Here is a 27,036-nt window from a genome sequence, read left to right on the forward strand (position 1 = left end):
GCATTTTGCAATTCCGTGTGATGGAATAATAGGCATTGATTTCATAAAACAATTAAACTGCCTAATAGACTTAAAACCGTCAGAGGATTGGTTAATAATACGACCAAATAATATAAAAATTAAAATTTATGTTCCAATAACATACAGTTCTGGTAACAATACAATTCTTCTACCAGCAAGATCACAAGTTGTCAGAAAAATAGAATTAACTTCCGATATAGAAACCATATTAATCCCAAACCAGGAAATTCAACCTGTATTTATGTAGCAAATACAATAACTTCAAAAAATAATACATTTGTCCGATTGCTGAATACAACCAGTACCAACCAATTAGTACATATAAATAACATACAATATGAATCACTTTCAAATTACAAGGAAATTCAAACAACTCAAAAAATCCGAGAAAAAACTGTCATAGCTGAATTAAGCAAACATTTCCCAGTACAATTCAAGAAGCAATTAACTAAACTATGCACCAATTTTAGTGACGTATTCGGGCTTGAAACCGAATCAATCACAACAAATAATTTTTATAAACAGAAATTGAGATTGAGGGATGAAGAACCTATATATATAAAGAACTATCGAAGCCCGCATAGCCAAGTTGAGGAATTTAAAAAGTGAAAGTAAAAAAAGTACTACAGAACAGGAATTAGCAGCAATTCATTGGACAATTACCCATTTTCGACCATATATCTATGGTAAACACTTTACAGTAAAAACGGATCACAGACCACTAACATACCTATTTTCAATGGTCAATCCCAGCTCAAAACTCACACGCATGCGGCTCGAATTAGAAGAATACGACTTTACAGTCGAGTATCTAAAGGGTAAAGACAATCATATAGCAGATGCGTTATCAAGAATAACCATCACAGACCTGAAAAACATACAAACAACGAATAAAGTCCTGAAAGTCACTACCAGGCAACAGAGTAGACAGAAATCCTGCGCAGGAATAGAACAAATAGAATTGCCTAGGCAATCTCTAACAAAAGCTTAAAAGCCCAACGTATATGAAGTCATCAACAATGACGAAGTACGTAAAGTAGTGACCTTGCATGTAAATAATAATTTATGTTTTTTCAAACATGGAAAAAAAATCACTGCAAGATATAATGTTAGCGATTTGTATACTAATGGAACCCTTGACTGAGGTCAGTTTTTCCAAAGGCTTGAAACGCAAGCCGGTAAACAAAAAATCAGCCAACTCAAAGTGGCACCGTGGGAAAATATCTTTGAATACATTTCAAGAGATAATTTTAAAAATATGGGCAATAAAATATTACGAACAATAAGAGTAGCGCTACTTAACCCGGTGACCCTAATTCAAAATGAAAAAGAAGCAATACTGTCTACATTACATGATGATTCCATACAAGGAGGACATACAGGCATAACAAAAACCTTGGCCAAGGTCAAAAGACATTATTTTTGGAAAGGTATGACTAAAGAAATAACCAATTACATACGAAAATGTCCAAAATGCCAAAAAGCTAAAGTAACCAAGCACACAATAACTCCATTGACTACTACAGAAACACCATACATGGCTTGTACGAGCTAAGTCCCTCCAACAGTTTTCCAGTGGAATCCGTCTACACAATTAAGACCTTCCTTAATCCGCTCGATGTAGTTCCTTGCTCGTTCGTTTTATTTCGTATGTCTCTTAAATCTAGTGATCATAATTCAGATCGTTTTGGCTCGATACTATTGATACTATCGATTGCGCTTCTTTATATGTACATAATGTAACGCGCCAACTTCAAATTAATTCACAATTTTAGTAATATTTACATATTAATTCAAATATTCAAATTGTTAACCTTTATAAAGTAATTTAATCCTATATTCTATTAAGGGGCGTCAACATTCTTCCCACCTTGGAAGCTCCTTCCAACATTAAGTTCATCGGCATCTGTGGTCAGCGGGCAGAGCTTATGTAAGTTGCGCTTAAATAATCCAGTCTTGGTCCTGAGTGTTACAACCCGAACTGCACCATCAGCTCCTGGGTGTAACTCTGCAACTCTTCCCAGTAGCCATTGTCCGGGCGGAGCGTTGTCTTCCGCAATAAGGACCAGTGTACCAAGTTGAATGTTGTTGGCTACAGTGCTCCACTTTGTCCGCTTCTGCAGCAACGTCAAATATTCCGACGACCAGCTGTGCCAGAACATGTGGTGTACCATTAGAATGCGTTTCCAATGGTTGCTCATGGACAGTTTCAACAGTGCGTCGTCTACTGGTTCTACTAACGCGTTCAGGGGTCGGCCAACCAAGAATTGACCGGGAGTTAGCGCCTCGAAGTCATTCGGGTCCGATGACAAGGGATGCAGAGGTCTAGAATTCATCACCGCTTCTACTTGTGTGATCTTCGTAGTTAAGTGCTGTGCTGTTGGTGCATTTCACCAGCAGCTGTTTGGCCACCTTCACGGCGCTCTCCCATAATCCTCCAAAGTGAGGGGAGCGTGGGGGGATGAAGTGAAACCTGACTCCTCGCTGGCTGCATTCGTCGTCAATGAGTTTCTGACTTGGCGAGTCGAAAGCTCTGTTGAGCTCTCGTGACGCACCTACAAAATTGGTGGCGTTGTCGCAATATAGGTCAGAACTCAATCCACGTCTTGCAAAGAACCGTTTTAGCGCCGCGATGAACGCATTTGAGCTTAAGTCCGACACGATCTCTATATGGCAGGCCTTTGTTGCAAAGCATACAAATATGCACAGATACACCTTTACTGGGCGATTTCCTCGCATGTGAAAGTGCATCCATATTGGTCCAGCAAAGTCCAGTCCAGCGCGCTCGAAGGGGTAGATATTGCCTCGCACTCGGTTAGCTGGTAGCGCTCCCATCAGCTGTGTTGCAGCGAGCGGCCGACGACGAAAGCATGGTATGCAGCCACGGATCACCCTGCGGGCAAGTTTCCTGCAATTGATTACCCAATATCTCTGTCGCAAAAAGGCACATAGCGATTGTGCCCCGGCATGTAAATTCTTTCGATGTGTGAGTTCAACAAGCGCCTCTACCACTTTATGGTTGCTCGGCATTAAGATGGGATGCCTTGTGTCAAATGGCAATTCGGCATTGGACAACCTTCCGCCGACTCGAATAATAGTTATTCCCTCTTCCTCTTGTGAAAACGGGCTTAAACTCTGAATTCTCGCTGATTTGATCACCTTTCCCTCTTTAAGCTTAATGAATTCCTCATGCAAGCTCAACTGCTGCACATTATATACAATATAGCGCAATCCGCCCTCCATTTCAGCTGCAGTAAGGTTGCCTGTTTCATTTGAGTTTGATCTCAACGATATTCTACGCCAGCGAAAAATATAGCTAAAAACTCGCTGCAATTTGAGGAAATCATTTGCAAATTTGCGTCTCCCCACGACATCTAACTTCTCATTACTTTCTACCTTTCCAACTGTCAGCGACAACTTACATTTCCTCTCCTCTGGAACTGTTTGTATTTCCTCACTCCAATTAAATTTGGTCCAGTCATCTGCTGCGTCCATTAAAAATTCTGGACCGTTCCACCACATCGTTGACTTGCTCAATTCGGTTACCAATAATCCCCTAGATACAATATCTGCAGGGTTTGATTTGGTGTCGGCCTTGAACCAATCCTGTACATGTGTGAGCTCTTGTATTTGAGCCACCCTATTGGCAACGAAGGTGGTCCATCGACTAGCATGTGACGACAGCCAATTTAACACAATTGTGGAGTCCGTGAAATAGTTAACCTTCTCTACTGGTATGTGAAGACAGGCGCATACCTTTGCCATTAGCTTGGCCACTAACAATGCCCCTTGTAACTCTAAGCGTGGCAATGATGTTACCCTAACTGGGGCTACTTTGGACTTGGCCGTTACCAGTCGCACCGAAATTCCTCCCCCTTCATCCTTAACACGAGCATAAATTACGCCGCCGTAAGCTCTGTTGGATGCGTCAGAGAAACCAAACAGTTGCAAAGTGCATGGGTCGGCCGTAATTGGAATTGAGGATCGCGGAATTGAAAATTTGTCAATTAGTTTCAGATCTTCTCTATATCGAAGCCATTGAGTTGCGTAGCTTGCTGGTAACTCCTCGTCCCAATCCTGCTTTAGAAGCCAAAGTTCCTGAACAAAGATCTTGCCCAAGATCAGCAAGGGACTCAAGAACCCTAACGGATCAAACACCTGAGCCTAATAATTCGGTCACTTGTTCTTTCAACTTTGTCAGTTCCTCTTTTGATTCGGCTCCACACAGCATATCATCCATATAGAAACTTCGCTTTACTGCCTCTCTAGCTAACGGAAATTTTTCCGCGTACCTATCGACCAAGTAATAGAGGCAACGTACTGCCAGGAACGGCGCCGAATTTGTTCCATAAGTGACCGTGTTTAGGCGTAGCACCTGGATAGGATCCGAAACGTTGCATCGCCATAGAATGCATTGATAGTTTCTATGTGGTTCCGCAACCAATATTTGACGGTACATTTTCTTTATGTCGGCCGTAAGGGCGTATCTATAGAAACGGAACCTGGTCAAAGTATCGAACAGATCAGGCTGCAACGTTGGACCAACCAAGGTTGCGTCGTTCAGTGACCTGCCGTTGCTAGATCTACATGAGGCATCAAATACGACTCGTAAATTGGTCGTCAAACTCTCTGGGCGAATAACCGGGTGATGTGGCATGAAGTATTCGACCTTTTCTTGTCCGGCGGGCTCTATTGCCTTTAAATGCCCTAACTGGCGATATTCTTCAATAAATTGAACATATTGTTCCTTCAGCGCTTGGCTACGATTTAACCTCTTCTCTAAATTCAAGAACCTGGTAAGTGCGATTTGATAAGTTTCGCCTAACTCAACTTTAGGATTCTTAAAGGGCAGAGCTACCACTAAATGTCCTGAGGCCTCCTGCTTAACATGCGTCACAAAACAATCTTCGCACTGTTTTTCTTCCTCAGTGAACTTATCTACTGTTTCAGGGACTTCTTCACACTTCCAAAACCTTTGTACGAGCTCTTGCAGCTGATCATTTTTCGACACCTTTCGTTCAATGTCAGTTGCTAACAGTGCAACTTCAGAAGATTTCGTGAATTCACCTACGACGACCCAGCCTAACAGAGACTTTTGAAGCCTTTGAAGGTGTGCTCCTAGTTTTATTTGCCCTGCTACAATTAGCTTGAAAAACAATGTGACTCCAACTAGCATGTCAATATCTTCCCCGGACTGAAATGTAGGGTCGGCCAGCGTAACTCCCTTGGGTGGAACCCACTCCGAACAAGTTCCTGAGCTTGTTGGGTTATACTGAGTTATTTCCTTCAGCACACAGAAGTCCTCGGTAGTCATATATCTGGTGACTCTAGATTTAAAAGTCGCTTGCACCTCTCCCATAACTTGAGATGTTGCATTTCCAATACCACTGAGTTGTATGACTGAGTCGCGCATTTCTAGGCCCAGGGCCGAGACTATCCTAGCCGTCAGAAAATTTAATTGACTACCGGAATCTAACACGCACCTGCAATTGCGATATGCTCCGTCTATAGCTTTGATTTGAACTACAGCGGTCGCAAGAAAGTTGGTGGATGATCTAGACAATAGGGAGCTATGCAGTGACTTTGGCTCTTGCAACTCCTGCCCTTTGAGCCCCGGCTCATTGGCAACAATAGGTATCTCTCGATGCAGAAGTTCATGATGCGGCTTGCTGCAAATCCTACATCGCGGACCATTACAGGTTCTAGTTGTATGTCGCTTGCTAAAACAACGCAGGCACAGCGAATGCTTCTTCGCCTCATGGTAACGTTGTACTGGTGATAGTTCGTTAAACCTTTGACACCCTTTCAATCCATGGGTCCCAGGACAAACGTAGCAGCCATTGCTGCCTATTCTTGCAGCTAAGGTCGCATTTTTCATCTCACCTTTACCACTGGGTCGGGCTCCATTGCTCCGAACTTCCCTATTTGCCATATTGACTCCTCTGTTTATCAGAAACTGCGATAACAATGACCACGACGGTAACTTTTGGCAATCCCACTCAACTTCCCACCTATCCATTGTATCTTCATCAAGCTTTGTGCGAATCAGATGGAAAATTACTGCATCCAGAATCTCCTTATCGTCGCTTAACGACTTGAGTGCTACTAATTGGGCATTTACATTGTCTACCAGCACTCTCAGTCCCTCTGAGTCGGGTCTTTTTAGCCGCCTTAAGTTGAATAGCTCCTGTACATGTGATTGCAGAATAACTGCCTTATTTTCATAGCGATCTTTCAATAATCGTAGTGCCTTGCGATAATTAGGCCCTGTTAATTCCAAACCCTCAATCGCACTTAACGGTCCAGCTCAATAATTGATCAACAATTGACCACTGTGCGCCACTGTACCAAAATGTGTACTTGCGCCCCAACGAACCGGCAGGCAAAGAAGAAACGACTACAAAGTTAAATCAATGTCAAATAGCAATTACTGTTCTTTAGGTGCCGGCTTGTAACTGCATATATATGAAAGTATGTATGTAGTAGTTTAAGTTGCTTGATGGCAACGAGTAACATTTATTTAATAAGTATGTTGGACTTAAAATTATAACAGCTCCAAGTTTTACAAGTATGTTTGTGACTAATTATATGCGTGTACGTCTGATGCGTGGCTGAACTGACCACTGACTATCTCTCTCTCTTGCTATCGGCTCTCTCAGAGCCGATTACTGCTCTATCCCGACGACACGACGAAAACACGACCGCTTCGTGTCTCTCTCTTTCCTTCGTTTCCTACATTCGGCTGTCCTGACGGACCATTCGCCTCGGATGGGTCTAGCCAAGGTTTCATATATTCTGAAACTGTAGAGGTCTTATAGGGACCCTCAGTATCCCCAATCTTCTCGACTTCGTACCTTCCATGATTCTTTACCCTAACCACCTTATACGGCCCTAGATACTTTCCTTTTAGCTTTAATCCAGTACCATACTGAGTACGCTTGATAGCTACTAGCTCATTAACCTCAAACTGTCTATCTAGTTTCATTTTTAAGTCAAAACTCTTCTTGTTTTCCTGCTGTAACCGTGCAATGTTTTCAACTACTTCCTTTCTAATTTTTTCGCGGTCCTTGTTCAACTCTTCGATAAGTGATTCTTCCAATATTTCTTTTATTTTTGGATCCATTCCTATACGCATGTCTAGCCCAGTTAATATCTTGAAAGGTGTTACCTTGGTACTTCGCGGCTCAACACTGTTGATCATTTGCTGTACTTTTCCTAGATGCTTATACCAACTACCGGAATTACCCTGACACAATTTCGACAACATAGGCACCACTATCTTGTGCATCCTTTCGACTTGACCATTTCCACGTGGAACGCCTGTGGCAATCATTAAATGCTGTATTTTCTCTCTCTCACAATATTCACGAAACAAATTGGACATAAACGCTGCACTCCTATCCGTCACTATTCTGTTCGGATTACCAAAACTAGTCCGCTGAATTTCCAAACACTTAACGACCTCTTCAACGCCTGTACTACGTGTAGAATATAACCAAAAAAACTTAGAAAATCCATCAACGACAACCAGTATATAATTGTACTGTTTTTTAGTCATTTCCATTGGTCCAACGTGATCAATGTGATACGTTTGTAACGGCCTATCACCCTTGTCTATTGGTTGCAAATAACCCTCACGTTTTCCTGTCTTTTCATTGGTAATGATACACTCGACACAACTATTTATTACGCGCCATACTTTGTCTTTTAACTTCGGAATATAATACGACTTTTCAATGATATCTTGTGTCTTTTTAACTGAAAAATGTCCTTGCTTATGTGCTATTGATATAATCTCATTTTCCAACTGAGCTGGTACTACGATAAGCTCCTTATCCGGATCCTTAAACAAAATCTGATTCTGAATATAATAATCCTCATATTCCTTGTCCTCCACAATACTTTTAACAGCCTTAACCCAATCGTCGGTTAGCTGAGCTTCTTTCAAACGATGAGCTATACTTTCGGTCACCATAAAACAACATACACGACTCAACGCGTCAACGTGCCTCATCTTCGTTCCTCAGCGATGTTCTATAACATAATTAAAATCTTGTAGGTACATACATGGCCCAACGTGCTACTCTCAAAGGAACGTCTTTCTTTTTGATCGTCATTGTAAATGCATTACAATCTGTGACAATTTTGAACTTTATACCCAAAACGTATACACGCCATTTCGCTAAAGCTTCGATAATTGCCAGAACCTCAAGGTCATAAGCAGGATATTTCTCTTCACATGGCTTAGTCCTACGGCTCATATATTGAACTGGATGGAATTGGCTGTCTTCCAAACTCTTTTGCAGTAACACGGCTCCATACCCCCATTTAGATGCATCAGTATGGATTTCTGTCTCCAACTTCGGGTTGTACATTTCTAAAACAGGTCTACTAATCAATGCTACCTTTAGTTGTTCAAACGCAACCTGATGTATCTCCTTAAATTCAAATTTAACATCCTTCCGCAGCAGATCGTATTCTTTTCTATTATATACCCCAGAAAATTAACCTTTTGTCGTAACAGCTGACACTTTCTCCAATTTATACGTAGCCCATTCATTTCCGCTATCTTCAGTACTTTTTTCAACTTTAACAAACCCTCTTCTATATCTTGACTACAAATAATAACGTCATCCATATAGACTGCTGCTTCATTATTCTTTACCAAATTCTCAACACAGCCATTATAAATCTGGTAAACACCGCTGGAGAATTTGAAATTCCAAATGGTACATATAAAAATTCGAACTGACCATTCTGAGTCACAAAAGACGTATATTTTTGAGACTCGACTTCTACAGGCACATGGAAAAAACCATTCGTTAAATCCAACGTGGTGAAATACTTTGACCCTGCAGTTTCTCCAACACTGTATCCATATGTGACATTGGAATGTTATCGCGAACTATTTTCTCATTCAGCTTTCGGTAATCACAGCATAGTCTCTTGTTACCGTTCTTTTTGGGTACCAACACTACTGGTGATGCATACTCCGATGTACTTGGCTTTATAATCTTCTGAGCCAGCCACTCTTCCACTTGCTTGTCCACGATTTCCTGTTCACACAACGGTAATCGTCTCGGATGCTGGAAAACTGGTATCTCATCCACTAATACAATTTTCATTTTTATCGGCGCTTCTACATTTCTCTGAGGTTGGTACTTTCCTACCATACCCCTAACCTCTCTAGCATGTGCTTCACTGAGATGACCAACATCAATTGAAAACTCCTTCTCAACTTCGTCAATACTTGACATGCAAATGCCTTTATATTCATTAAACAATTCCACGCATGAGGACGATGCTACCTGATCAAGTTTCTTATCTTTATCCTCGCCACAAACTCTACGAACAAATCTTGTTCCTGTCTTAGAAACTTGCATGTCAACATGATCCAGAATAGTCCTTCCTAAAATGGCTTCAAAACCAATACCCTCGTCTGGAATGACATGAAATTCTACCTCCATGTCAATCTCATCGATTTTCACTGGTATCGAAAAGCTACCAAAAGTTACAACTTGACTATCTCCAATACCTGTTAAACATTTCTCCTGGCCGATCAGTTCAAGATTTCCAAATTTCAAAAATACCCTTCTGCGAATTAAACACAAATCTGCTCCAGTATCAATCAAACCTGGGAATACCAAATTCGCGTACTTAATATCCTTTAATTCCAAACCTGATGGAGTGAAAATACCTGACGGCTTATCAACGACTTCCTTATCTCGAATAATGTTCGTATTCGATCTCTTTTCTTGTCTGGTTTCGACCTTGACATTACAGCTTGCAGCACGGTGTCCTGGTTGGCCACATTTGAAACAACAAAAATCATTTTTGGGACAATCTTTCCTCAAATGCGATTTGTCTCCACACTTAAAACATTTCCTAAAATTCTCTGCCATCGACCCTTTCACCGAACTCTCACTTTTATTACTCAGCGGCCAATTCTTACTCATCGGCTTGGATCCGCCTCTAGCTTTCTGGTAAACATCGATCTGTAATTTAAGCTCCTTTAAGTTTCTAGCTTGGTACAACATTGCCTTACTTGCCCTAGCGTCTAGTATACCATCCACAAAATATTCGATTAAACTCTCATCATCTAGTTTAATTGGCTTGGCTATCTCCATTAACACATACAAAAACTCATGCAACGACTCTCCTTTTTTCTGCTGGCGCTTTTGCAACATTCTATGTACTTCTACGGACGACAGTTTAACACTAAACTCATCCAACAGAGTTGTCTTCAACGAATTCCAGTTACGAATATCACGCAAACTACGAGCGAAAGATTTTGCTGCACCAACTAACAACTGCTTGGCATAAATAAATAATTGTAATTGACTCCATTGAACAGTAGCTGCGCATTCTTCTAATTCCTCTATCCATTGATTGATGTCGGGGTTATTAGAACCAGAAAATTGTGACACACTACCTTCCACGTCTTTTAGCGTAAACCAAGATTTATACTCTGCCTGTCGCGTACCTGGTTGAACTGCTACGGTATCATCCACTGCTGTTACTACGGACTCATCCTCTGACTCTTCTTCATCCTCAACTGGAAAGCCGTGATGTATTAATAGTCTATCTTGCAAATCGCGCTTTCGTCCCGTCGTCTGCAACGCAAGCTCTCTTAACTTCTCTCGCAAATCTGCGACTCTCAGTGTCATTATCTCTTCAACTTGCATCGTGACGATTTAAATACAAAAGAATTGATATTAGCTTATATCTAAGAAAATGTAATTAAATCAACTTAATCAACCTTATTACTGCTGGCCTGTTAACAATTTTCCAGTTAACATCGACTCCGAAAACGCCTTTAAAGTCGTCACTGTTAAAGATCGCTTCTCTGTTAACGCTCACCTTACTATGGGTTTACTCTTGTTAACTCTCGCTTCTGCGCAGAACTTTTCAGACTCCAAATTTGACGCACACACACCACCACATCCAGATCTCGCTTGCCTGTCGATGCCGCTGTTGCCGTCCTCTCTTTGTTGCCTTGCCTTGCTCTTGCTGATCGCCGTTAACTCGTTGTCGCTTCCCGAATCGTCGCTGCTTCTGCTGTTACAAAATGGTCGTCTCCTTGCTGCTTGTCTCTTCTTGTAGTTGTAGTCTCCGTCCGACGCAGTGCAACACAACAACAATCAATGTTCTTTGATTCTTGATGTTTGCTGCCGTCGTTTTGTCGCTTCTGCTTCCTTTGGAACGAACGCACTCAGATTGTCGTCTCTGTGCCGCTTGTCTCCTTGTAGCTCTAGCCTCTCAGACGCAATGCACAACAACAACAACGAAGGTTTTGATTCTTGCTGTGTTTGCTGCCGTCTGCCGTCGTTTTGTCGCTTCTGCTCTCTTTGGAACGAACGCGCTCAGATTGTCGTCTCTGTGCCGCTTGTCTCCTTGTAGCTCTAGCCTCTCAGACGCAATGCACAACAACAACAACGAAGGTTTTGATTCTTGCTGTGTTCGCTGCCGTCTGCCGTCGTTTTGTCGCTTCTGCTCTCTTTGGAACGAACGCGCTCAGATTTCGTCTCTGTGCCGCTTGTCTCCTTGTAGCTCTAGCCTCTCAGACGCAATGCACAACAACAACAACGAAGGTTTTGATTCTTGCTGTGTTTGCTGCCGTCTGCCGTAGTTTTGTCGCTCCAGCTCTCTTGAATGTCTGCTCACACTAATGCGCCTTCTTCGACAAGTGTCTCTCTCGCACTTATAGGCCAGACTGCAATTCAATTTCGCACCGCGACCGATCTCTTGTGTCACCAGTCTCGTGTTCGCCAAAATTTCCAAATACACGCACAAATCTCACTTGCAAATGTTGTCTTGGGCTTATTTTCGGACGAGCCCCCAATTTGTAGTAGTTTAAGTTGCTTGATGGCAACGAGTAACATTTATTTAATAAGTATGTTGGACTTAAAATTATAACAGCTCCAAGTTTTACAAGTATGTTTGTGACTAATTATATGCGTGTACGTCTGATGCGTGGCTGAACTGACAACTGACTATCTCTCTCTCTTGCTATCGGCTCTCTCAGAGCCGATTACTGCTCTATCCCGACGATACGACGAAAACACGACCGCTTCGTGTCTCTCTCTTTCCTTCGTTTCCTACATGTATGTGCCTTGCTTCAACGTATAGCAGTGCACGCAATAGGCTGTATGTGTGTATGCCGATACCTAAGCGCTCAAGCTAACTGTAATTGTAATCTGCTTTCTACACGAGACCCCGCTTACAGAACAATTAAAGCGCAGAAGTCTCAAAGCCGCGACCACTTGACACTAAAAAAATTGTATTGTTTTAAGATTATTCAAACACATCGAATTGGAACTAAACATGCCTGCAAGAAATATTAGATGCTCAAAGCAGTTCACACTCACAATTCGATACCGAAGCCGCTGTCGCACTCGCCGTCAGCCAGACTCAGGGTGAAATATTTATTGAGTTCCAGTCGTGAACTCCATCCGGTAATTGAACCTTCTCCAAAGGTCCCTGCTCGGGCGCCAAATGTACGAGCTAAGTCCCTCCAACAGTTTTCCAGTTTAATCCGTCTACACAATTAAGACCTTCCTTAATCCGCTCGATGTAGTTCCTTTCTCGTTCGTTTTATTTCGTATGTCTCTTAAATCTAGTGATCATAATTCAGATCGTTTTGGCTCGATACTATTGATACTATCGATTGCGCTTCTTTATATGTACATAATGTAACGCGCCAACTTCAAATTAATTCACAATTTTAGTAATATTTACATATTAATTCAAATATTCAAATTGTTAACCTTTATAAAGCAATTTAATCCTATATTCTATTAAGGGGCGTCAACATGGCTTTTGATAGGGTAATAGTGGATACGATCGGTCCACTTCCTAAATCAGAACAAGGAAATGAATATGCAGTCACCTTAATATGTGACCTGACAAAATACCTTGTTGCCATACCTATTAGAAACAAAAGTGCAAAAACAGTAGCTAAAGCTATTTTTGAAAATTTTATTCTAAAGTACGGTCCAATGAAGACGTTCATTACGGACATGGGAACAGAATATAAAAATTCAATAATTGAAGACTTATGTAAAAATCTAAATATCAAAAACATAACTTCTACTGCACATCATCACCAGACTGTAGGAACCGTGGAGCGAAGCCACAGAACATTTAACGAGTTCATACGCTCATACATCTCAGCTGACAAATCAGATTGGGATATATGGCTGCAATACTTCGTATATTGTTTTAATACAACCCCCTCTATGGCACATGATTGTTGTCCATATGAGCTAGTTTTCGGTAAGACTTCAAACTTACCAGTTCAATTTAATACTATAGATAGAATAGCACTCTTACTCTAAAGAGAGTAAATATAGATTAGAAGTAGCATATAAACGAGCAAGGATTATGCTCGAGGAGCATAAAATTAAAAATAAACAGCTATATGATTTAAAGTTAAAAGATTTAAATTTAGCTGTAGGAGATAAAGTTTTATTGAAAAATGAAACAGGGCATAAGCTAGATTTTAAATACATAGGACCATAGTAGAAAGTATCAGAGAGAGAGAGATAACGTCATAATCTCCGATAATAAAAACAAAACTCAGAAAGTCCATAAGGAGAGGTTAAAGATTTTCAATTCTTAATCATTAGTGTGGCCATACATAAATATAAACCATACAAATATATTATTCTGCATTTATATTCAAATAACTTTTAAATTTTATCAATATTAATTCAAGTTCAATACTCTAATAATTAACTAAGAAAAAAAATATATAAATTTTCTTTTAAGAATACATAACTACATATATACAAAAAGCTAAAAATAAAATAACTTCATTAGATTACGTTATTTTTCAAAAGGAGGGAGATGTAGTATGCTCATATTAAATTAAATATAATATACACATTCACATAAAGTATTCATTATTTCGAATACCCACTGTACCGACGGTACTTAAAGAATACACACTGTAACACTTTGTTGCAGTGTTTACGTAACAATAAAGTCCCAGACATTCTGGGTGATCGTATTACGATTCACTCAAGAATGCCTCGAGCGACCCAAGTGCAGCGTCAGCATGTTCCCATGACTTGACGGCACTAATATACATGCATACACACATATATCTTCCCTCGCGCTCTCGCTGCCAACAGCGCTGAGCATGTTCACACATATACATACTAACATATAAGAGATAAGAACACATAGTTCTGCCGCTCCGCAGAACTGGCTTACAGTTATACCCGATACTAAGTCAGTATGGCTCTCCTGCGGCAGACGCCGCTAATATTCAACGACACGACAAAGAGTGCGCGCGAGAGAGACAGAAAATCAGTCTGAGCGTGACGTCGGGCGCTGCGTAGCCACTGAAAATTGATTTCTTGCTTTTAGCTACAAAAATGATCCGATCTGATCCAGATTCAGCAATCTGATAGATATGGTCGTTATCTATGATTCTGCGTTTTTAGTTTTCTCGAATGTGCAATATTGTGGATGCAACAGATTTTCGTCCTTTGTGTGGGCGGAAGGGGGTGGGGCGAAATTCTGAGATATACGTTTTATAGTGAGATCTAACAGAAGTGCGGATACCAAATTTGGTTACTCTAGCCTTAATAGTCTCTGAGATTTGTGGATGCCCCAGATTTTCGTCCTTTGCGGGGGCGGAAGGGGGTGTGGCGAAATTTGGACACGAAACGGTCAAGGTCCGATATCACAGGAGTGTGGATACTAAATTTGGTTGCTCTGGCTCTTATAGGTTCTGAGATCCTTGAACTCACATCTTGCAATTGGCAAAACCGACCATGAAACCTGTGTGTTAGAGAGAGACAGGGCGAGAAAGAATGAAATTGTTTTCTTGATTCTGGCTATAATAATTATACGATCTGGTTGAGATTTTACACTCTAGAACATATAGTCATCCTCTACGATTCTGCGTTTTTAGTTTTCTCGTATCGTCGAAATTGTGGATGCCACAGATTTTCGCCTTTTGTGGTGGCGGAAGTGGGCGGGGCGAAGTTTTGAAATATTTTTGTAGCAGTGACATATCACAGAAGTCTGGATCCAAAACAACGTTGCTCTAGCTCTTATAGTCTTTGAGTACTAGGCGCTGAAGGGGACGGACAGACGGACAGACATACAGGGCTCAATCGACTCGGCTTTTGATGCTGATCAAGAATATATATACTTTATGGGGTCGGAAACGATTCCCTCTGGACGTTACACACATCCACTTTTACCACAAATCTAATATACCCATACAATACTCATTTTGAGTATCGGGTATAAAAAATGAAACAATAAATGTTTGAATTCAGCTTTCGGGCATTTCGCACGAACGATAGAACTATCAAAAACGGTTTCAAGATATGTATTTTTAGCCAATGTTATAAGAATAAAACATATCGTGTATGAATATATATATACATATGTACATCCATCTTATATAGTGCCATACATATGTGCGTGAGTGTATCCATGTGTCCGATATAGATGGCACCTTCAACAAACTGCAACAAACCTGGAGCTGCACCGCTGCCCCACGAGCTGACGGCCGAGTGGACAGTGCGCGCCCATCTCACGTTTGCCCGTGCCGGAGAGGCGGTGCACAAGGAGTGCGGTGAAGGGCCAGTGCAGCCAGTGCATCCCGTGCGTGTGGTCTACAAGTGGTGCACGCCCTCCGATGAACCCGAAACAGAGCAGGATGTCGACAAGGTAGGTCCTGTGGCAATGCGGAGCACTAGAGGCTCATCCCACGTTCCTCTTGTAGACAGCCAACACGATGGGGACCAGCTTCCGGTCCACCAACTCCTCGGCCATCACCACCAATGCGGACTCGGCCTTCGGCAGTCCCCAGGCGTGACGTGCCCTCCCCGCGGGGACATCCGCTCCAGGCGCCACAGCTCAAGTGTGCGGAACGCGCTGTCGGAGCACCTGCAACATCATGGTTTCCGCTGTGGCGGATTTCCTGCCGCAGGAAGCGGCCGCAGGACCGAACGAGCCCTTCGTCTGCCACAACAAGGTGCGGGCCCAGCAGCTGCGCGATGCCTTCTCGCAGACCAGCGACCACGAGGAGCCGCAATTGGTGGAGCCGCAGCGTCGAAGTACCGCCTACGAGCAGCGTCGGGCCACCACCGAGGCCCTCATGAACTTTGCCACCAGGCGGCAGGCAGAGGAGGCGAACACCTATGTGGTAAGCCAAGGCTCTAGAGGATGCACCTGGCGCTCTTTTCTAATCGATTGATTTTTGCAGCCAACCTACTCGCCCACGCCCACCACGCCTTCGTCCACATTCAAGTCGGCCCCGATGCCTAGGATACCGCCTCTTGCGGGACTTCATGGGGGAGGAGGAACCTCACCGCGGATGCCCCCCAACCTGGGGGAGAAGAAGCCCCGCACCGTCCACATCGATGTGTACTGCACGGGGTCCGAGGGGGATGAGGAGCCGCACGACGAGCAGCAGGCAGATGTGGAGGTCTCCTCCAGCTCCAGCTCAGACTCGGATCTGGCCGGGAGCAAGTGCTACGACCTGCACTCCAATTCCACTCCCCAAACGGTGCTGGACAACGAGCAGATGCTGCTGCGCCATCAGCGGATCTCTGGCGGAGCATTGCCGCGTCGCTTGGGCCATCAGAAGGAGCAAAAGGAGCCGAAGGACACACACCAGATGAGCCTGTGCCACGCCATCACCAAATGCAGCACCGCCGAAGAGGTGACCGAATCGAAGCAGCTGCTCTTCCGCAAACACATCGGCGACCAGCGGGCAGCCAAGCTGGCGAATCTGAGCCAGAAGTACATGCGGCAGCCGAGCGACGACACCATCAGCAGCACCTACCCGAACTCCTCGCACTCGACCATGCCCCGGGATGCCACCTGCAGCAGCATCTCCAGCGTGGCAGCGGGCACCGACTACGTGGACTCCTCGTGGAAAGAAACGGACGAGCCGGATAACCCGTTGGCAGACTTTGGGCTGACCAAATCGGATAGCTTTGACTACGAGAACTCGCTGGATCGCCTGCGCATCAGCCAGATGGAGAGGCTCTGGTCGCGTCAGCACTCCTTCGATCTGCCCCAGACTACAGCCCCCACCTTGCCACTGCCGCATCCACACCAGCATCAGCACCAGCACCAGCATCAACACCAACACCAGCAGCATCTGCAGACCATCAAAGAAGTGCAGTCGCAGCGCAACTTCTTCCAGCGGAGCGACACGATCCCCTCCGAATCGGATGGCTTCTCCGACACGAATGTGTTCAACACCTACCCGGGCCGGCAGATATCGCAAATGCAGCAGCGCAATCGCCCCGGTTTCCTGCAGTTCTTTGGGCCCTCCATCCATCCGAATCCTCGCCAGCCAACGCCGCCAGTCACGGCTCCTGTAAAGCCCGCCTCTGCAGCCAGTGCGGATCCGTTTCGACTGCTCCATCCGAGCTACCGATGGAAGAGCGAGGCCCGCGACAATCTCAGCGTGCAGGGGGCCTCTGGATCGCCCTCCTCGGAGCGCAGTTCCCCGCAGCTCCTTTCGGCGGCCACCACTGTGCTGCGCTGTGGCAGCGAGGCCCCGCCCAGCACCACTTCGGCCAGCACATTCGGCACAACGGTCGTGACGCCCTCCCCCCTGCCAGGGCGACGCTTTGAGATCTCCCGCGACAGCCCGAGCGTGGCCAGCGCCAGAGCCTTCTCTCTGGGCGAGCGACCAGTGCTAAGGAGGCCGCAGTAACAGTAGTAGTAGTAGAGTAGCAGAGAAGAAGCCTCTGGAAGGAGGATTGCACATGAGTGCTTTAGTTTCCCTTAATTAATGCCCCTGGCAGCAGTCGATTCGAATCCCTACAAAGTAGAGGTCTGCATGAATGGCAAAAAACCTGCATTCGAATCAGCAATGTTCAAGATTATTCGAACGAAATCAAAAACTGTGCGTTCACATGAGACTCGGACGCACGACATTTAAGCGAAAGAGGCATGAATGGAAGGGAGAATAAGGGAGGTGTTTGAGTCAGACACTCGCTCGCATTCAAATATGTGCACTTGTTTAATTGTGTGCCTTTCGCACTCAATCCACTCTTTTGCTCTATCGCAAAAGCACTTCAAATCGAGTCTTAAAATATATCATAAGAGGCTCTCTAAGGATCTTTCACTGCCACAAGCTGAGCTCGGTTTTCGGATCGATTTCGATAGTTTCATATTCGCATGACTTCCGTATGCCATATTTCTTTCACGATATTGGTCCACTGGGTCGGGTCAGTGCAGTTTATTGAACTTTTGTACTTTGAAGCCACGCAGATCTCTAATTAAAAGCTTTCCTTCTCTTGCATTTAACACTCTTCACCGCTCCCGCTCCCTATTAACCCGCAAAGATCCTGGACACACATTGGATTAAGTTTGTTTCGATTAGGTTTAACCCAAACGTGAATGTTCCTCACACAAGAATACACACAGATTGTGCGCTGAATCTGTTTAATGTTTAATGTTGTAATAAAGTCATCAAATAGTCTGTAAAAAAGAAACTAGTGTCTTTCCTTTGGTGTGGTTTTACTTAATATATATACTACATTTATAGTATATGATTGATTAAGTCATTAATCGCTTTATCCTTTTCGTAGGCCACTGGTCGCTTGTCGGAGTCGTCGCGGAAACTGGATCTCTTGCGATATTCGCTGGATCTGCGGCGCCAGGAGCTGCCAGTGGACTCTCCTGCGGCCCAGCAGCTGAAGACGGAACTGCAGATCGTGCAGCAGTCGACGTCGCCGGTGCCCGTGACCTACACATCGCTGCAGACCGGGCAGGGTTTCCTGTTGGGGGGCAAGCCCTACCAGTCGGTGTCGTCGCTGGGGCGCTGTGCCAGTGCCACGGGCAAGCTGGAGGTGCGACTGATGGGCTGCCAGGGCCTGCTGGAGGATGTTCCGGGGCGTTCGCGACGCGATAAGGACAACAGCTCGAGTCCCGGCGATCTGCGGAGTTTCGTCAAGGGCGTGACCTCGCGCAGCAGCTCCAAGAGCTACTCGGTGAAAGACGAGACCTCGTTCGAGATCATGGCCGCCATCAAGCTGGACAACATCACCGTGGGACAGACCTCCTGGAAACCCTGCTCGCAGCAGGCCTGGGACCAGCGCTTCTCCATCGATCTAGACCGCTCCCGAGAGCTCGAGATCGGAGTCTTTTGGCGCGACTGGCGTTCCCTGTGCGCCGTGAAGGTCCTGCGACTGGAGGAGTTCATCGACGATGTGCGCCACGGCATGGCCCTGCAGCTGGAGCCCCAGGGCCTGCTCTTCGCCGAGATCAAGTTTCTCAATCCCATGATATCGCAGAAGCCCAAGCTACGCCGCCAGCGCATGATCTTCAACAAACAGCAGGCAAAGAACATCCCCCGTGCCAAGCAGATGAACATCAATGTGGCCACCTGGGGTCGCCTGCTCAAGCGGAATGCCCCCAACCATGTCCACATGGGATCGGGCGAAGCCACAGGCGCTGCGGCTACCCCTGCCCGCGACTCGGAGTCGCCCATTTCGAGGACTCCCTCGTCGAATGCTCTGGTGGAGCCGGAGCCGTATACACCCGGCGAGCAGGCCCAAAATCTGGAGTTCAATCCGGATGCGGGCATGCACGAGCACGTGGAAACGCCCGGCGAGTACCCGGATCCGGCGGCCAGCGGGTTGAGTGGCATGCGCCCACTCTCCATGCACATGCAGGGGATCAGCGTCCTGCCACCCGACACACCTCCCGTTTCCGGCGCCGCAGCGGCAGCTGCCGCTGTCAGACCCAGCTCGCTCATCATACAGATGCCGCCGTCGGCAGGAGGCGCGAAGGCACCAGCGGTCATCGGTGGCCGCACGGCCGCCCCCACAACGGTGCCACCGCCGCCACCATTGCTCAAGTCATCGACCACCACGCCGGTGTTGGACCAGGAGGTGAGTGCTATCCAGAGATTATCTACGTACGACCAGGCCCGTATGCGGCTCAACCTTCTCAATCCCTCTGTAAAGATCTCCATGTACTATACAAATATATAGCTGTGTTCCCGTAGCTGGTTTGATCGTTGTGCCTGCCACATGCCACTGCCATTGCCATTGCCACAGCTCCTTTTGCTCAACTCTTGTCTCATGTACATATTCACACACACCACCAACCCCACCCCCACCAACACACATAAACATCTGTACAGTTATCGCATCATTATCCCTTGGTGTTGGCATTTGTATTATCGATTGTTCATACATACCATACATACACATTTGATCGTACATGTACATAAGCTTTAATTATATACTAGTGTCTAAAGTGGATGCCACACCACACTCCACGCAGAAGCATCCGTGCAGATGGTGGGTTTAGAAGTTAATCGAAAATTCTAGAAGCGATGATCTGGTGTCAAAGGGAGCTCCGGAAACAGTCCATCATCTTGTTGTTACCCGTATGACACTAGCTTATCATTACCTGAACACCAACTGAAGAATTGTAAGCAGCGCTTGAAAACATAAATAATAAATAGTAAATAATAAACATAAATAATGGAAGTCGCAGCATACAACAATTCGTCAGAATTCAGAATTTGGCAGAAGCTAAATTTCAGGGAGACAAGATATAAAAACCTTAAGGGAAAAGGGTGCTGTGGGAACGAGAGAAATGCGAGTGTGTGCCTTAGTTCACATATGCAATCGATTTGTAATTGTAAAAGTACAACTTGTTGGTCTGAATCAGCTGTGTGTAGTCAGCTGTTCGACTGTTCGAACACTGTTTGAACAATTCCTCGACAGTATATAATTATTAAACTGAATGTCTTAGATCTTAGAAGCTAGATCTCTGATTGAATCCAAAGTATATTCATATTGAGCTTTGTAGCTATCAGGGCTCTTCGAAAGTGTAAAGTGCAATATTCTGTTGAAAATCAGTAAATTTGAGCTAGTGTCATACGGACATAGGTGTTGCTGCTGCGAACTAGTTCCATCAGTTTCGCCCTGCTTTTTGCCTCTGCCTCTCAATCTTCTCCTTCATTCATCATCATCATTATCCCCTATCTGTTCTCTGACTTCTCTCTCTCTCTCTTTCTCACTCACTCTCTCCATTTCTCTGTGCGAAAGAGAAGCTTTTTCTCATTCTCTTTAATACGCCGCCATCTTTCTCTCATTCTCTCTCGTTGTGCTTTGAGTTGCCCTTCCTTTCTCTCTCCCTTTCTGCGCGCCTCTCTGCCTCTGTGTGTGTCTGTGTGTGCCTGTCTCCTGTCTTCCGTTATCCGTCTGTCATGATCTCCGTTAATCGCCGACAGCTGCAGGATGCCTTGCACGAATTTGATTTCCTCTCCGACATGGACTCGCGTCCGACCACGCTGCGGCGCCTGCTGAAAGAGCGGGACATGGAGCAGCTGCAGCTGGACCAGGAGGCGCTCGAGAGCCTGCTGCTGCAGCAGCAGCAGTCCGAGCAGCAGGCCCTGCACCAGAGGCAGCTGCAGGAGCAGCAGAGATTGCAACAGTTCCAGGAGGCCCAGCGTCAGGCCATCCTCGAGCTGTGCGAACAGCAGGAAAGGGAGAAGCAGCAGCAGCAGCAGCAAAAAGATCAGGCGAGACAGAAGGAGAAGGAGAAGCAGCTCCAGCATCAGCAGAAGCAACGCATGATAGAGCAGTGCATTGCCGAGTCCTCCGAGTGGGCCAAGCAGCGCCAGAGCCAGCCACCGCCGCCGCCACCTCCTCCTCCTCTGTCACCCACCCAGTCAACACTAACCACAGACCAGACACCGCTCCCGAGCCCGCTACCGCTCTCGATCTCGCCAGCCAGCCGCCCAGTCACCTACCCCTGCCCCAGCCAAAGTCCACTCGCCTTGCCACCAACCAACCAATTTCAGTTGCAGCCCGATCCTGCCCAGACCAGCAGTCGCTTTGCCGCCGTCGAGGATCTGTCGCGGCCATCGGCTGTGGAACAGCAGCTGCACCGTCCGGTGCTGACCATGCCGCCGGTGGTGCTGCTGGGCTGCCGGGAGGAGGACAAATCGGGGCCGCCCTCGCCCCTGGTCGAGTATCCCGAGGACGATGACGAGTATCTGTACAGGGCCGATGGCGGCGGGGGCAGCCGGGATCTGGTGCAGTCCAGCCACAGTTCCAGTGCGGGCGATCGTTTCTGTGTGGAGGTTAGGAGGTTTTTCATTTGATTTCTTTTTTTGCTTTTGGTTTGGAATTTGCTTTTTTTGTTGGCTTGCAGGACGGGGTCACCCCGCAAAGTATGCTAGGGAACACCCACGCCCTGCAATCCGGGCAATCGAATTTATTTAATATTATTCACTAATCCGCAAAAAGCTTTTTCGTTTCTTACATTTATTCGTCTGTGGCTGACACGATTTTCGGGTTTTATTGTTAAAGTTATCGTTTTGTTATCGTTATTCGATTGCTGTTGGTGTTCGTGCGTTATCACTTTTCGACGAATATCGCGATGAGTGCAAAAAAGTGTCCATAAAGCCTATAACATATTATTCATAAAACATACTCATGCACACGACAACAAAACACTCACATTTGTTTTTTGGCTTGTATCTAACATCGCGTTTACCAGCACTGCCTTGTAGTGTTAACAGTAGAACAAAGTATTGAAAGCACAAATAAATTTCGAACTAACGGTCTAATCCAACCGTAGAAACCTAATTCCCGTTAGTACTCCCACTTGATCCTAACTTGAACATGTTTGTAAATAAAACAAATTCTTTACATTGCTAATTATTTATAACCACAACCGACTTGAGAGCTCTGAATATTATAGAAAATCTATGAAGTGAACTGATGTACATAATCCCAACGATAAGATATCCAAAAGTGACAATTTGAGTCGCTTTAAATAGACACGTTTCCGAAAAGATCACAGGGAAAGCGGAGAGGAGAGGCCCGAAAGTGCGCCCCTTCACGTGCCAAAAGCGAGTGTATGTTCTGTCCCCATAAGCACCAGCACCTCTCACACACGACACTTGCCACGACATTGCAGAACGTCAACGTTCCCCCACATTTTCCATTTCATTCATTTATCTATATGTATGTACATATCGGTGTCTTTCTGTGTCTCCTCCCATCTATGTACGGACTCATCCATATACTGGGGCTATGCGCTGTTACGCTGGCCCGCGTCTTACGTAGCCATTGGCCATTTTTAGACCCAAAGAACGACGCAGAAGCGCCTAAAATGCTAAGCGACCATTTTGCCTGGCCTCTGGTCATGACTCTGGCACTTGTTTGCCTTCAGTTGCCCGCCGTTGCCGCCGCTGTTGCTACTGCCACTGCCCTTGCGGTATATGTAGCTTCCGTCGATCCGTTGATCCGTCGATATCGATCGGTTTTAAAGTATGGCCATGTCGTGACGTCATGATTGTGCCAGCATTCCATGCACTCGCGCAGGTCCTGAGGCAAATGTTTGCAGTCCAACGCCAGCAACAGCAACAGCCACAGCAGCATTCCCATACTCTTTTTCATAGTCTGGATCTGTCGCCGACTTGGCCAATCCGTCAGCTGTTGTCCACATCCGCACCTGCCATATGCGATGCACCGCCTGCTGTATGTTTGTTTGTCCCCCCGGCGTTGTGAAGCGCAGGTCTCTGAACCACAATCCTCTTGCAGGCGCATATCAGTCTTGTACATATCACCCTCGATCCACCACCAGCACCACCAGCTGCCTGATAGAGGAGGTGGCCGAGCCAGAGCCACAGCCGGAGACAAAGGCGGTGGCAGAGGCACAGTCCCACTGCCAGTCACAGTCGCTGTTGCAGTCGCAGTCGGAGGTATTCGTTGAGAGTGTATTGCTTGAGCCAGTTGTTGAAAAGTTAGACAGTTCGACGAGTGAAGAGGAGCAGCTGGAGCAGGTAAACGGCCCCAGAGGCAGACACACATGCAGAGCTCTCAAGTTGTTTCCACAGATATTGATATAAATAAATACAGAATACAGAATATGCCAAACCAATGGGCTAACATGTCTCAATTTCTTTGCCACAGGTTATACCGCAGTTGGGAAAACTCTATGTGGGCAGCAGTCAACAGCAGTATGGACAGTCCTCGCCCATCATCCAGGAGCCGCCGACTCCGACCATCTATTGCGTTAGTGCGTCGGCCGGCGCCCCGCAATTCCCGCAGCCCACACAGCGCCAGGACAAGCTGCAGCAGCAGCCTGGGTAGCAGCCCATCTATGCGAATCAGGACGAGTTGAACGTGGCCAAAGCAGCGGCTGCCTCCTCAGTGTACACGCCTACGCCCACGCCCAGCTCCTCAGCGACGAGCAACACCAGCCAGCAGGGACAGCGCAAGAATGTGGCTCGGGGACTGCAGTTCCGCGAGACTGGGGGCCACGACGGGGGGCGTCTGGGCAAGCCTGGACCGCCTCCGAATGCAGGCATGCTGTCGATGGACAACTTTCGGCTGCTGAGTGTGCTGGGACGAGGACACTTTGGCAAGGTGATCCTGTCGCAGCTGCGCAGCAACAACCAGTACTATGCCATCAAGGCGCTGAAAAAGGGCGACATTATCGCCCGCGATGAGGTGGAGTCGCTGCTGAGCGAAAAGCGCATCTTCGAAGTGGCCAATGCCATGCGCCACCCGTTTTTAGTCAATTTGTATTCGTGCTTCCAGACCGATGTGAGTCAGCCCAAAGTCAGCTGAGAGAGATTTCTAGTTTTAACCTTTGATACCTCCTTGCTTCCTCGACAGCAACACGTTTGCTTTGTGATGGAGTACGCCGCCGGAGGAGATCTGATGATGCACATCCATACGGACGTGTTCCTGGAGCCGCGTGCCGTTTTCTATGCAGCCTGCGTTGTGCTGGGGCTGCAGTATCTGCACGAAAATAAGATCATCTACCGCGACCTGAAGCTGGACAACCTGCTGCTGGACACGGATGGGTATGTGAAGATCGCCGACTTTGGCCTGTGCAAGGAGGGCATGGGCTTCGGTGATCGCACGGGTACTTTCTGCGGCACGCCCGAGTTTCTGGCACCCGAAGTCCTCACCGAGACCTCGTACACTAGGGCCGTGGACTGGTGGGGTCTGGGGGTGCTCATCTTTGAGATGTTGGTTGGTGAGGTAAGTCGAACGGGAAGATTTCTTGTGGGTATTTCGTTTTTTAACTGACTTCCAATCCTATTTTGACAGTCACCTTTCCCTGGCGATGATGAGGAGGAGGTGTTCGATTCAATTGTGAATGATGAGGTCCGCTATCCGCGCTTCCTCTCACTCGAGGCCATAGCCGTGATGCGTAAGGTAAGTCATTCGCATTCAATGATCTTTCCTGACTAATCAATGTACGTATAACATTCCAGATACTGCGCAAGAATCCAGAGCGACGTCTAGGATCGTCGGAGCGCGATGCGGAGGATGTCAAGAAGCAGGCATTCTTCCGGTCCATTGTCTGGGATGATCTGCTGCTTCGTAAGGTCAAGCCACCGTTTGTACCCACGATTGTATGTCGAATAGCGTCCCAGACAAAGAGAATTTCGATAAATATATTTGTGTGTAATTCGTTTCTGTAGAACTATCTGGAAGATGTCTCGAACTTTGATGAGGAATTCACGTCGGAGAAGGCCCAATTGACGCCACCAAAGGAGCCGCGTCACCTGTCCGAGGATGAGCAGGTGCTCTTCCAGGACTTTTCATACACGGCCGAATGGTGTTAGTGTCCCGAAACAACCTTCCCGTGTCCAGTTAGTCTTATGGGCTCACCAAGGGCCTAGCCCGATCGTTCTAACAACCCTCGCCCTCTGCTTTTAATTTTAAATGTGTATGAATTATTGCAAGCTTAAGTGCATGTGAGTTAAATAATTAAACAGGAACGCCTCCAGATAATACCCATACAGGACATATATTATATCTAATCACTGGAGTGTTGCTCACTTGCTCACCGAAACAAGCATTAACAAAATCCAGTAGAAGACGTCCTCTTTGAGGGCACAACAAGCGCATTTTTCGATCATCAATCAGGAGCAGAGCCGGATCCCCTCCAATCCAATCCAAAACAATACAATACCCTTCCCCACCATCAGCATGAACCATATTGCATAGCATGCATCTTTTAATTTCCTAACGCGAGAACGAGAATATATTGAATAGTCTGACGAACCCTAGGAAGGCCTTATACGCAACGTTGTAGATTTTGGACAGATTTATTGTGAGCCAGGTTCCAAATAGATTTTAGAGATGAAAATTATGTATACACACAGCTATTTTACAAGCGCCACCAGTAGGAGATCGGATCAGATCGTATCGGATCGGATCAAAGCGGAACGGAGCGGAGCAACATATTTTCATAAACCACATACAAGAAGAAATTCAAGGATACATATATTTTATACATATATTGCATGCACACATCCCAGGAAAATGTCTTGATAAAGGAGCTCATCCTCTAAACATATTTTTAGATAAAGAACGAAGGAGAGAAAGTTAGAAAGTGAGAGATAATACTTACAGTTTTAAAGTCCAACCCCTGTAAATTTCTTTGCTCGTGTCAACTCGTGTCAGCCAATTGTGTGCCCGAGTTGTGTTATATTTTAAAGCTACATTTTATTATTTTTTAATTCACACACAACGATTCAAACGATTCGCTTGTATGTCCACGAGAGAAAGAGAGAATGGAACGGAACGGTACGCTTTAACAGGAAAAAACATAATGCCGTTCGGAGAGAGTCTGACCCCTCGTTGCCAGAGATATGTGGCATGCGATCGGATTGTTGTTTCACTTAAGATCTATGCTATTTTTAATTTAATTTTTAAATTGTATTTAAGTTTGTAATAATAGATTATGGAAGCGTAGGCTAAGCTATCATTATGCGAAGATAATTATTGATAAATACGATTATGATAACGATCGTGCACTGCACCCCTCATGCAGAACAATATACAACCAAGCAGATCTATTGTCATTACGATTATGATTATGATTATAATTACAACGGCGACTTGCGGCCTGGAATATTGATTCATCACCAACCAAAATATCCCCCCATTCCCTTTAGCTGCCAAGTTGTGCGTGTATCCTCTTATTTATGCAACTATGATATGATTTTTGAATAAATGTATCTATCGCTAT

At 45.7% G+C, this 27,036-nt stretch overlaps 2 pseudogenes; both read left to right on the top strand.

Moving 5' to 3' along the window:
• LOC117185848 overlaps positions 1 to 18,516 on the top strand; it is a 39,107-nt pseudogene extending 20,591 nt beyond the window's left edge.
• Positions 1 to 27,036, top strand: part of LOC117194192 — a 50,736-nt pseudogene extending 23,700 nt beyond the window's left edge.

This window comes from Drosophila miranda (genome assembly GCF_003369915.1).
Source record: "Drosophila miranda strain MSH22 chromosome Y unlocalized genomic scaffold, D.miranda_PacBio2.1 Contig_Y2_pilon, whole genome shotgun sequence".
Taxonomy (NCBI): domain Eukaryota; kingdom Metazoa; phylum Arthropoda; class Insecta; order Diptera; family Drosophilidae; genus Drosophila; species Drosophila miranda.